Genomic DNA, 12,668 nt, shown 5'->3' with positions numbered 1-12,668 from the left:
GACAAGACCAAGTACATGGTATTTAATGCTAGTACTACTAACTGTCCCCATCCTACGATGGAAGGTAGACCCCTGGAAAGGGTCCCAATTTTTGACTATTTAAGTCTAACCCTGAATGACAGAATGGGGTGGGGTCCACAAATGGCCAAGGCCAATTTGAGATTAACTCAGAACGCAGGGGGGATGTTAAAAGCTCATAAAAACTGTGCCCGAAAAATAGTTAGTCCCCCACTTGAAATATTCAAAGTTCAAGCTAGGTCATCATCCCTTCATGGGGCGGAACTTTGGGGACACTTACCATCCTACGAGTTATCCATCACAGAAACTAATTTTATTAGGCAAATCTTATTCTTGCCAAAAAACACCCCGCTTGTCTGTAGAACAGAGGACTAAACCCTTCTTCACGTAACCCTTTTCTGTCCGGCCTATGGCATTATCCGGAGAAAGTGGATAATCCAGTTGTGTAACAATCTGGGTATTAAGAATTATCTCGCTTTCTTCAGGATTTTGAAATCTGATACTAACCCAGTGATAGTGGCCGCTGTAGCTAAGTTTCTGTTTTCAATGTGGATTACTCAAAGGAAATTGCTTAGTTGAAATTTGCACACCTTGCATCTTGTTTTACTGTAGAGATTTAGGGAACGAAGGAGATCAGCAAGGGATATCTTAAAAAAGTTTAATACTTGTAGATTAATTTAAATTTTTATAGTTTTAAAATATTGTCTCTTCCCACTCCGATGATTTAAGACGATGTATTTTAGATACGAATCGATACTGAAACACTATTGAAATGTTTGAAAACTGTACATGTATTTGTATGTGCTTTTATGGTTTAAACTAACCGAAATAAAGTTTTTTGAACTTGAACTTGAAATATCGCTGAACTTTTAGTCATGAATATTCATTCACTGTCATCCATGCATGTGATCGCTTAAAAAATAGTTCTTTATCTTTCAGAAGACATAGATATCTTTCTGATTTGTTAATTATTTTCTTTAAAACTTGCAGGGTTAGAGACATCTCCCAGAAACTTGAGAATTGACAATTCTTTCAAAGACTTCTGAAGATATTTATAAAATAACAACTTTTGATTCCATTCCATCTCTTGCAACAGATGACAGCACATGGGGTTTTAATATTGGTTTTAATGTGTATCCAAGTCTTTACATATAGGCCCATCCTTGCAATTTGTTGGTTACAGAAGCAAAATTCCAACCTGATCTGGGCAGTTGATGCATTGGATGTAAATCGAAACACGTATTTAAAGGTTTTTGTAACAGCATTATTTAATATTGTAGAGTCCATACCGCAGAGAATTGCACTTCCATAAGTAAGGCTAGGTAGCAATTTCGCTTTTATTACTTTTAGAAGTGGGAGATAAGTTGGACCTCCAAAAGAACTATAAAGTAAGCGAAAAGACCATTGTAAACGGTTGCCTCTATTTCTCATCTCTTTTTTATGATGTGAAAAGGATCCATTTTCATCAAACAGAATGCCAAGGTATTTATAGCATTGCACTTTTTCTAGCTGCCACTTTTGCAGATACCATTTACATTTGCTGCGCTTCAAAACCTTTTTACTGACTTCCATTACTTTAGTTTGTGTTTCATTTATTATCAATTTATTCACAATTGAATACATTGATGTTTTGTTTATTAATCCTTGTAACCCTATTCTTGTTTGACGACATCGTCAGCATATAATAAATTCAATATTGGTTTATCAGCCAGCTTTGGCGGATCTGCTAACACATTGTCCAATGCTACTGTAAGTTCAAATAAAAATAAGTCAAATAAAAACGGTGCTAAAACATAACCTTGCTTTAAACCTTGTGATGTCTTAATTTTTCTGGAAAGCCTTGAGCCGTTTCCTAGTCGGAGCCTTGTCCAGGTCTCAGTATATAATAATTGAATTGCTTTTAAAAGGCTGGGACTAATACCATAATGATCCAGTTTCCTCGATAGCATTTACCTATCCACACAGTCAAAAGCAGACTTAAAATAGACAAAACATAAATATAATGGCTGTTTTTTTGTTTTATACTTTTCCATTAATGTTCCCAGTATTAAAATGTTCGTTGCTGTCCCTTGTCCTTGTACAAAACCTGATTGAGTAGGCAGGATTAAATGCTTGTCTGTTGCCCAGTCTATTAACTCTTTAAGGAGAATTGATGGAAAAAGCTTTGCTTCGATATCTTGCAGTGTAATCAATCTATAGTTTGCTGGAAGTGACCAATCCCCACTTTTATACTTAGGTGAAATTATGGAACCCTTTCAGGACTCTGGGAAGGACCCTGATCGCAAAACTTGATTGAAAACTGGTATTAAATAACTTGACCAATTTAATGCTTTCTCCTTATAAAAGACAGCTGGAATCCCGTTTGGGCCAGAGGCACCATTAGTTATGTGTAACTTAATTCTCTTGCGTTACTACTATTACAAGTATTTAAAGCTGTGATATTACAGAATCTGTTAATTTGTAAAAATGATAAAGAGATAAAATATGGTAAATACTTAAAAAAGCTTATACAAATTTAAGCTGAAAGTAATATAACATAACATAACATTTCGGGTTTACACCAAATTTGAGGATGGAGCAAGAAAGGAAAGGTGACACCTGTATGGTATAGCATAGTCCTATGGAAGGAGGTCGGGCAGAAATTGTTGGTAAAATTACATGTGATAAAACCTATTTTGGTGGAGAGTATCTAGCAGGGGAGAACCTATAATGAAAGAAATTTATTTGTGGAAAAACTGGTTATTTCAATTTGCTAAAGAACTGGGGTAGGTGTTGTGCTATTTAGTTTTAGTTTTTCCTATAATATTTATTGTAGAAGAATTGAAGGAGGAACACATTCCTCCTATGGGAATAGCCATGAATGATGTAAAAAAATAGGGTTGTGGATAAACTCAACATGGATAGAGCATGATTTTTTAAGCTGGTACATGTAGAAATGCTGCCAAGTAGAGCAATGTTGATGCAAAATCATCTTTCATTAGACAATATTTTGGCAAAAGAGGGCAGAGTCTCTAAGGTAATTGGGACAAAGAAGTGTTGCGCTGATTATAGTGGAGTGCTTGACACTACATTACAAACATAATCAATCTAACATCTATAATTAAGCCCTTAGAAGTGCCAAATGTCTTGGAAGCTGTAGGATCCTGGATAAAGGAAATAGAGGGTGGCCTTAGAAAAGTAGATGAGTGGTTAAGGGGTGTTGGGGATGGAGTTTTGCATGCTTTTCTAACACCAATATTAATAATGTTGATTTATGCAATCTCTATCTGTTCTTATTAAAACTAATAAAGTATGCAATTAAATGATATGGTAATAAGAGAGGACGGAAACAGAGTATATAAAATCCAGGAAAAGAACAAGATCAGATGACTCTTTTGAGCAGGACAACTATCAAGATCGAATATACCAACAAATAAAGCAAATAGAGGAGATTATTTGACTAAGAAAATATAATCATCAACATGCTAATGGCTGATTAATAGAGTCAATAATGGAGTTTATAGTGATTATTAAAAGAATCGAAGGGATGAACTGTTGTAATATTTTCAAAAATATGCAAAATGTTCAAATTTCATGTGAAAAGTATTTCTCATAATTAGTGTTTAAATGATGCATAGAGTGGTAACTGATGAATGAATGATCTTTCACTTGAAACTAGTTACCTAGGTCACTTAGAAGAGTAGATAATGAGATAAATATTAAAGCCACATTTTCAGGCAAGATGCCAGTAATATGGATGTTGTTGGAAATTGCCTTTTTAGCAGGGACGACCCCTAAACGTTTTGCCTTCCTCCTCCTACATTTTGCTGAATTTGTTGTTGGCCTTAGAACTCTAAGCATGTTATCCCTGCTAACCAGAGCATGTGCTCTTTCCTCTAAACATGTTAACATTGGCTTTTAGCCAATTGGCATATTTAATTTACTCTTAGGTCCCTAGTAAAGAGCACTACATGTGCGCAGGGCCCGTAACTAACTGCTACTAGTGTACCTGCAGCACTGATTGCGCCACCCATTAGTTAGCCTTTTAACCATGTCTCAGGCCTGCCATTGCAGAGCATGTGCGTGCAGTTTGTACTGGCATTTCATCCTAGCAAAATAAACCTTTTGCCAGGTCCAAACCTTCAATATGCATAACCATAAGCCTCCAGAGGGTCGGCCCAGGACAGCCCAGAGGGCAGGGGTCAATGTATTTAAAAAGTAGGGCATGTACTTTTTAAGTAAATGCCCTGGTAGTGAAAAACTCTTACATTTGTTTCAAATCTTGGAGTTCAGGTACATTCTTGGGTTCACCTCCCACAAAGTTGTATGATGAAATAATCTTTAGGAACCAATAATTCTTAGTATGTCTGTGAGGATTCATTGAGCTATGTTTCAGTTAAAACATTATGTTGAGATTGTGTTCAATGATCAGAGATGCTATTTCTAGATTGTGTCTCCTGAATATGTGCAGTTATGTAGGAGGCAGTTTAGTTTATATTGAAGCGTGACAAGTTTAGGTGAGCTCATGGTATGATTTTCCATCAGATTGTTCAGATTAATGCCTTCTGTTAGGGAGGCCAAAAGGTTTTCTCTCTCTAGGTATTGGAGCACCTTCCTGGGAATCCCTGCAAAGTTCCCTTTAACATAGTTTGCTGATGGCATTGTCAGAAAGGGGAGGCATGACTCTTCTAGGGTAAGATTTTCTGTTGGTGTGTGAGAAAGTCTTGGGGGAGAGTTTTTATAGGTGACAGGTGTGCTTGATCAGAAAATCTAAGTGAGTTGGAGTTGATCTGTGAAATGATGGGGGAGCAGCCAGGCCATCACATAACTATATGGCAACTAATGCATGAATAATGCAGCACCACTCCAATCTCTGAAGATGTACTGGGGAAGCAACGTGTGACATGCCTCTTGCAGACAAGCAATGGGAGCAGTGCGTAGGAATGATAAATTTAGCTCGGTTAATGCCAGACTCATGTATACACTTTTTAACCACGTGGATGCTAAGGGGTTTTCCCGTCCTGTGCTGAACTTTGATCATTCCCACTAATCATGACGAGTTATCCTTGTCATCAGCACAGGACAACCAGTGCATCATGACGAGTTACCCTTGTCATTAGCATCCAAGTGGTTAACTCTCTACATCATATCTATTGCATCCCTGGGGGATGCCTGCCTACCCTGGACATCCACTGTGGCAGATTTTATACTTATGGTGTGGGAATGTCCCTCCATCAGTACATATTGGGATGAGATACTCACCCACACATCAGAGATACTGGGGTCCCGCTTACCAAAATATGCACTACATTCTATGCTTGGGATTAGCACAAGCAATGCTGCACATAAATCCCTCAATAAATGTATTGACCTTGCCTTCATACTGGCCAAGAGACGCATAGCCATGGGTTGGAAATCTCCTCTTTCTCCACCTATACAGTTCGGACTGAATACTAGCCAAGCGGAATGGGCTATCCGAACTGGCCCTGGAGTGGGATGGGACGGGATGACCGAGCACCCAGATTGGGATAACTACTTGGCAGCAATCAAAGCAAAATCAGACGTGAAAGGACCCTGAACTATACACTCCACTCTACTAACTCAGGGTGTCATGTGGAGTTTTAATGAATACCACTAGGTGCTGTAAATCACCACATTGGTTGGCTCCCCTCACCTAAGTGACGAGGCGGTCGCCTACCCCTGAGCACACTTGCTTCTCCCACCTTACATGCATCACCCTGCCACCCCCATTTTCTCTCCGGTCCCTCTCTAATGCTGATACCACACCAGCTGGGCTGCCTCTCCCCACCCTTTTTGTGCCCCGCCACCCGATGTGAACGCCACCTTTCAACTCAAAGTGATCTCCCTCCCCATTATTTCAGGAGGAGTGGGGACTTGTGACCTTTCTCCCCACCCGATGGAAGTATGGTCTACACTTGTACACTGCTTCTGAGTTGAGCTGTTTGCTTCTTTCCTAATTGGAATGCAAATTAATGTGTACCGAACACCTTAGACCAGCAACCACATAGACTTGCCCAAAGCACTCTTTACTGTTGATTGTGTGTGTGTATTAATCTGCTAATCTCACTCGCTATCAGGACTAAGACTACTAAGCACTGTGATTGTATACTTTACTTATATCAAGTGTGCATTTGTTATTCAAATACCAGTGAGATTTTTTTTTTAAAGAATTATAGAGGGGCTTTCCCCGATTGGAGAAAACTAAAGAATGTGAACGTGTGCAAAAGGGGGCAATATAAATCATGACCTTAATTCCTACAGAATGCACGTAACAGTGTAACCCGTAATGGAAACAATCAATTTCTTACTGTCAATTGTAATGACTGTTATTGGATAATTGACTTGAACATCCAAAGTCTCTTTTTCACATGTATGTAAGATTATAATTTATATATCAAATGTAATGGTGCATTATAAAATGTAATTAATATAATTAATGCAGACGACACAGTGATTACGAAAGTGAAAAAACACATATATACAAAACTGAGTAAAAACCTGGAAAGACATCCAGGGTTGATGTCAAAGTTCTAGACAGTATGGATCATGTTATGATTTTCTATTATTGGAATAACCTGTGGATAACCTGTGGATAATTCAACCAAGAGTGAATTTTCATATAGTTTTTTAAAGAATCTATTGATAAAACCTTCCTCTTGCGTTGATAGGAGAGCTAAGAGCAATTAGAAAGAGTTTCTGAGGGCAGTCTTTGGAACGTTGACCTTTTTAAGGGGTTTGGTCTCAGTGGAGAGTACTGAGGAAGGTGAAAAGGAGAATGTGTGCTGAAGAGGTCAAGATAAAATCATGCTGTACTGATAAAGGAGATGTTTGATTTATTTATTTATTTACTTTGAAGGTTTTATATAGTGCTAGCTCCACCCGAGGGTATCAGAGGACTTTACATCAGCAATGGAAGTACGCAATAAAAACAATCATTGTAGTTGACTGAAACGGGTTATACAGGTGTAACCCGTATGTCAAGGAGGATTCAAAGGACATAGTAGACAGTGAGTGGTAAAGAGAGGGGCGGAAAGGGAGGCGACAAGAGAAAAATGGGGGGTGAATGGGGAAGGGGGAGTAGTCGAAGGAGGGAGGAGGATAGGTAGTCAGAAAGGAGATCCAGGATTTAGTTTCCCCAAAATGTAGTGAGCACATGAATTTTAAGGTCTTTTTTTAATCTGGAGTAGGAGGGGTTGCATCAAAGGTCATTATGTAACGCATTCCAAATGGTTAGGGCCTTACCAGAGAAGGAGCGGAATTTTGAAGCAGCTTTTTTGAGTAGGTGGAATGAGAAGGAGAGTGTTGGAGCTTCTCAGTGTTCGGGCACAGCCAGCTTTTTTAAGTTTAGTTGAGAGGTAGGATGGGGTCTTCTGGTAAAGGGCTTTGTGAGTAATACAGGCAATTTTATAAGAGGATCTGCCTTAATGGGGAGCCACTTGAGGGCAGGGGAGATGTGGTCCAAGCGTTTACAGTTTGTTGTTAGCCTGGCGGCGAGGTTGAGAACTGATTTGATGGGGGCCAGGTGGATTTTGGCGGTGCCAGAGAGAAGGGCATTACCACAGTCTATTTTGGATAGAACAAGAGACTGGATAATTAATTTGAAATCTTCAGCCTGGATAAAAGGTTTGATTTTGAGTGAAGAGTGCACTTTTTGCTGAGTTCTGGACATGGGAATTTAGTGTGAGTTTATTGTTGATGGTGATGCCTAGTGATTTAACCGAATCGGCGAGGGAGAGAGAGCAGTTTAGCACATTAAGGTCGGCGATCCATGTTTGGATAGGGAGAGGGTTATTTTTGGGAGAGAAGAGGATGATCTCAGTTTTGTTATGATTGATTTTCAGATGATTGTTGTGGAACCAGGATTGGATCTTGGTTAAGGCCGTGTTAAGGTGCAGGATATCAGCATGGGATTTTATTTTATAGTACAATTGGGTGTCGTCAGCATTTAGGTGGTAGTTGATTTTTTCTTGAGTATCCGGGTAAGGGGTTACATAAAGAGGTTAAAGGGAGCAGTAGAGAGGATGGATCCTTGAGGGACACCAAGGGAGACAGAGGTTGGGCTAGAGAGGCAGTTTTGAATTTTGATTTGTTGGGTTCTATGTTGAAAGTAGGAGGTGAACCAATTAAGGACAGTGCCACTGAGGCCAAAGCAGTTTTTGAGTGTGTTGAGCAGGGTTGGGTGGTAAACTGTGTCAAATGCCGCAGAAAGGAGGTCAAGAAGGATGAGTAGGTAGGTCTCACCCTTGTCCAGGGCTAGGTGAACATCATCGACTATGTTGAGAGCGCGGTTTCCATGCTGAACCCTTTGCGGAAGCCAGATTGAAGGGGGTCAAGCAAGTTGAACGTGTCAATGTGTTTGTCAAGTTAGATGAGGGTGCATTTTTCCAGGGCCTTGGAGAGGAGGGGGAGGTTGGAGATGGGGCGAAGATCATTAGAGTCGTTAGGGTCAGCTTTGGGATTTTTAGGGATGGGAGTGATTTGTACGAGTTGATGGGAGATGGGCACACTCCCTGTTGAGAGGGAGGCTTTGATGATGTTGGTCCAGTAGGGGATGATGACATGTTTGAGATCTTGAATGAGTGTGGAAGGGAGAGGATCTTTGGTGTTGGAGTAGGGTTTTATTTTGGCTAAAATGTTGAAGACCTACTGTTCAGATACAGGGTGGAAATTATGCCATTAGGCTTTATTTTTAAGCGGACGGGAAATGGGTTCCAGAGGGGTAAGAGAAGCGAGGGGGGAGAGGGGGTCAGGGAAGTGTTAAAGGGGAGAGGTGGAAGAGGTGCGGTAATCAGGGGTGGTTGTGGGGTGAGAGAGGGTAGAGTATCAAGGAAAGAGAGGTCTATTTTGGGGATTTTTTCACAGAAAAAGTTGGCAATTTCTTCGCATTTGTTAGTGGAGGCTACCGGGTTAAGGGGTGCCGGGCGGTTTGGTTTCTAATAATGTTGAACAGTTCTTTAGGTCTGTTTTTGGCACGAAAGAATTACGCTTTCTCTGAAAAGATGTGTTTTTTGTAAGAAGATCTCGCAGTTCTAAGGAGTGTGGTTCCGTGGTTCGAGGTTCTGTGGTTCGTAGATTCTGAACCCGTTCAATAAAGGTCGTCGGATATAGACAATTTTGGTATCAGCGGACCACAAATCACGAGTGCGGTGTGTACGAGTGTTTTCGTAATAATCGATCAATGGGAACACTACGTATTCAGGGATTTTGTTTGAACCCTTGGGTTCCATTTTGTGTGCGGCAGCCATTTTGTGTGGTTGCCCTCACATAGGCCGATGACTATGGCCGAACGAGTCCTTGGGACACGTACTCCTTAGATGACTCTTGTGTGACCTGGCCGAACTGACTCCCTTGCCCGAGGCTGACCTCACTGAGCCAGTTCCTTGTTAAGCAGCTGGTCAGATAAAGATCAAAGAGCAGGACATTGCTGAGTTTATGGTACATGCACACACCCTTCTATCTTGCTTCTCATCTGCTTCTGTTCCTTCCTTTATGGCTTAATCACTGATTTGGGTTGAGGTCTTTATGATAGGTTTGTCCGGCCTGATCGAACAGGAATATTGGAATTTGCTTGGTCATTTCTGGTGGGCTGGACAACGGAAAGTGGGATTGTCGTCATGCGCTATGTTTGAAATGTCATGTTTCCATTGGTCAGTTTGTATGTAATTGATGCTAGCCAGGAATGTGATTTTTGGCATAAAAGACGATGCTCCGCTCCTTGAATTTGTGCAGTCTCTAGCGTAACACCCGTGTTGTGCTTCGTAGACCTCTGTTCCTGGTTGCAGCCAATAAACTTGGTCTTTGACGTCATCAAGAAGTGTCCCGTGTCTCTTTTTGCTGAGGCAGGGGAATCCGAAGACATTGGGCGTCATCCCTGGTGCCGCTGGGTTCTAAAACCCGGTTCTTCAGTAGGGCAAGATGGGATGGGGAGGGGTGTTGTCTTCATGTTCTTTCCGCCAGTCTCAGCGAGCGTCATTCTTTATTAAGGTCTAGTGTGTACCATGATTTAGAGGGGGCATTTTTTTAATGTTTTAGGGCCAGATGTAGGTGTCCATTTACCGACCGATAACGTCCGAGTTCGGCCGTTACCGACCGGTAAATGACCATTCCTGATGTAGGTGACCTATTTTACCGATTCTGTAAAATGTACTGAATCGGTAAATTTACCGAATCGTATTTATACCGATTCGGTAACTTCCTAATGTAGGTGGGACTCTTCTGAGTCCCACAGGCCTCACAGATTCGGTATTTTACCACCCAATGCAAGTGGGTGGTAAAATACCGAATCCAGGTGTGCATGCACATGTGTGTATGCACACCAGTGCCATGTGACACATAGACATGCCCTCAGGGCATGTCTGTGTGCCACATGGCACACATGCCTGAATTCAGGGTGCTAGAGGGTGTCAAAGTGACACCCGCTACACCCTTGCAAAAATCGGTATTTACCGAATCGGTAAATACCGATTCGGTAATGACCATTGATTCCTATGGGCTGCAATGCCCATAGGAATCAATGGGCTTTACCGATTCGGTATTTACAGAATCGGTAAATACCGAATCTTAACAATTCGGCATTTACCGAATCTGAAATACCTACATTTCCCCCCTTCTAATTTACCACTTCTTAAATACCGAAGTGGTATGATTCGGTATTTTAGAAGTGGTAATTTAGAATTACCTACATCGGGCCCCCAGTTTTCAGAGGGGCAAGTTGGTCTAACACCTCCGATTACAGTTTTGTTGAAATGCTCTCTGAGATCATTAGCATTTGAAGAGTTCCAGTACACCAGGAGGGATTTGTTTAAAATTTCTAGCTACAATTGAAGCTTATTTATTTTTATAGGGGCAGGAGGGGCTGGGGGAAATATTGTGAACAGAATAAGATGGTGATCAGACCAGTCGATGGGAATTATGTTGGATAGGGATGTAAGATCTGGGTTGCATATGATTGCGTCTAGGATAGCTCCTTTGGCTTGGGCAGGGGAGAGGCAAAGTTGCTTGAGGTCGCTAATCTCAAGGGTATTCGAAAGATAAGATCTATGCTCAGAGAATTTATAAGTCCAATTTAATGGCTTCTCCTAGTTATTGTGGTCCAGCTCTTCATCAAATATAGGAGGGAAGACATGACAAACTACAGAAGCAGTAATGTGATATATCTTTTTCGAGTTCTGTGACATCTTTGGTATGTAGGAGAAACAGGAAGAAATTTTTGTTTGAGATTCAGAGAAAATAAATAATCATTACACACTATGAAACTACAGGCACCACTCGTGCAACACTGTTTACAGTATGGACATGGAGAATTAAAACTTAAATGGTTCATTCTTGAACAAACCAAAAGCAGAGGTAACACATTTAACCTAGAAAAACTTGAGAGAGATGTTTGGAATTTTTACATTGAAAACTTTCAGCAAAGAAAATGCTGGTCCTCCCAAAGTTCTTGTATCTATTTAGGACTATTCCACTGGAGTTCTCACAACAAAGTTTGGCTAGGGCTGAAAGGATCTGTTATAGATTTCTTCGGGGATACCACTGCCCACGTAGGGCAGCCAAATGGATGTGTCTTTTTGGAGATCGTGGTGGTTGGTCAGTCCCAAATCTCTTATTATACTATTGGTCCGTCATGCTCCAACATTTTGGGCTGCCATTGCTGGGCGAATTCTGGAGCAGAGTTACTTCAAGAAGACAAAGTTCAAGGTTATTGGGGCTATGTTCTCAGTCTGGCGTCAAATCCGTTGTAAATGGTCAATCCCCAATATCAATTTCTATACTCCCTTTACGGCTGCTCGAGTCTTGCCTGCCATCTTTCAAGATCAGGTTACTTTTAGGAGGCAGTTATTATGGTTGGTGGTCATTGGTGACCTAGGTACTGACGGACAAATGGCCTCTTTCTCCTTTCTAAAGGATAAGTTTCATCTTAATACTCACGACTTCTTTAAATTTTTGCAGATTAGAGGTTTTATAGATAAAATGCAGTACTAAACCTACAACTTCTTTGATAAGGTTATTTTATTTGAACTAATTCAAAGAAGGGCTAGAATTGGGACATTGTGTCAGCATCTGCTATCTGATCTTCCTGACGATCTTGCACTACAGAATGCCAATGGGAGGGCAAATTTGGTAAGACTGGTGTGGATATATGCCCGGCATTGCAGTTAGCAAGCTATGCCCTAGTGTCTGGAAGTCTACGTACCCAAAGTTATATGGCACTATTCGATCTATACTACACACCACCAAAAATATCAAAATGGGGGGGTTGCAAGAGTAACTGTTGTGCTAGATGTGGGCTTCAAGCCACTAACGACTTACATATGTTCTGTTTGTGCCCAAAGCTGGGGGTTTTCTTATCTGATGTTGAGTGTTTTATGAATTCTGTGCTCAATATCCAACTTAATAACTCGCCAGAGATGGTGATAATGGGGTGTGAGGGTACTGCCTCGGTCGAAAGGACGAGGTATGTGTCTGCTTTTTTGTTCATAACAATGTCTTTAATCCGGCTAAGTATCACGTCACAATTGCTTAGCCCCGAAGCCCCCACTTTCTTTAATTGGAGATCTCGGATTCTTGCTCTTTATAATCTGGAGTCTTCAGTCCATCTGAGGTGGAGTAGAAGGAGGTGTGAGTTGGGCCGTAAGATCTGGGCGCCATTG

This window comes from Lissotriton vulgaris, chromosome 2_1, assembly GCF_964263255.1.
Source record: "Lissotriton vulgaris chromosome 2_1, aLisVul1.2, whole genome shotgun sequence".
NCBI lineage: Eukaryota > Metazoa > Chordata > Amphibia > Caudata > Salamandridae > Lissotriton > Lissotriton vulgaris.
The sequence above is the reverse complement of the archived record's forward strand: the minus strand, read 5'-3'. Positions refer to the sequence as shown.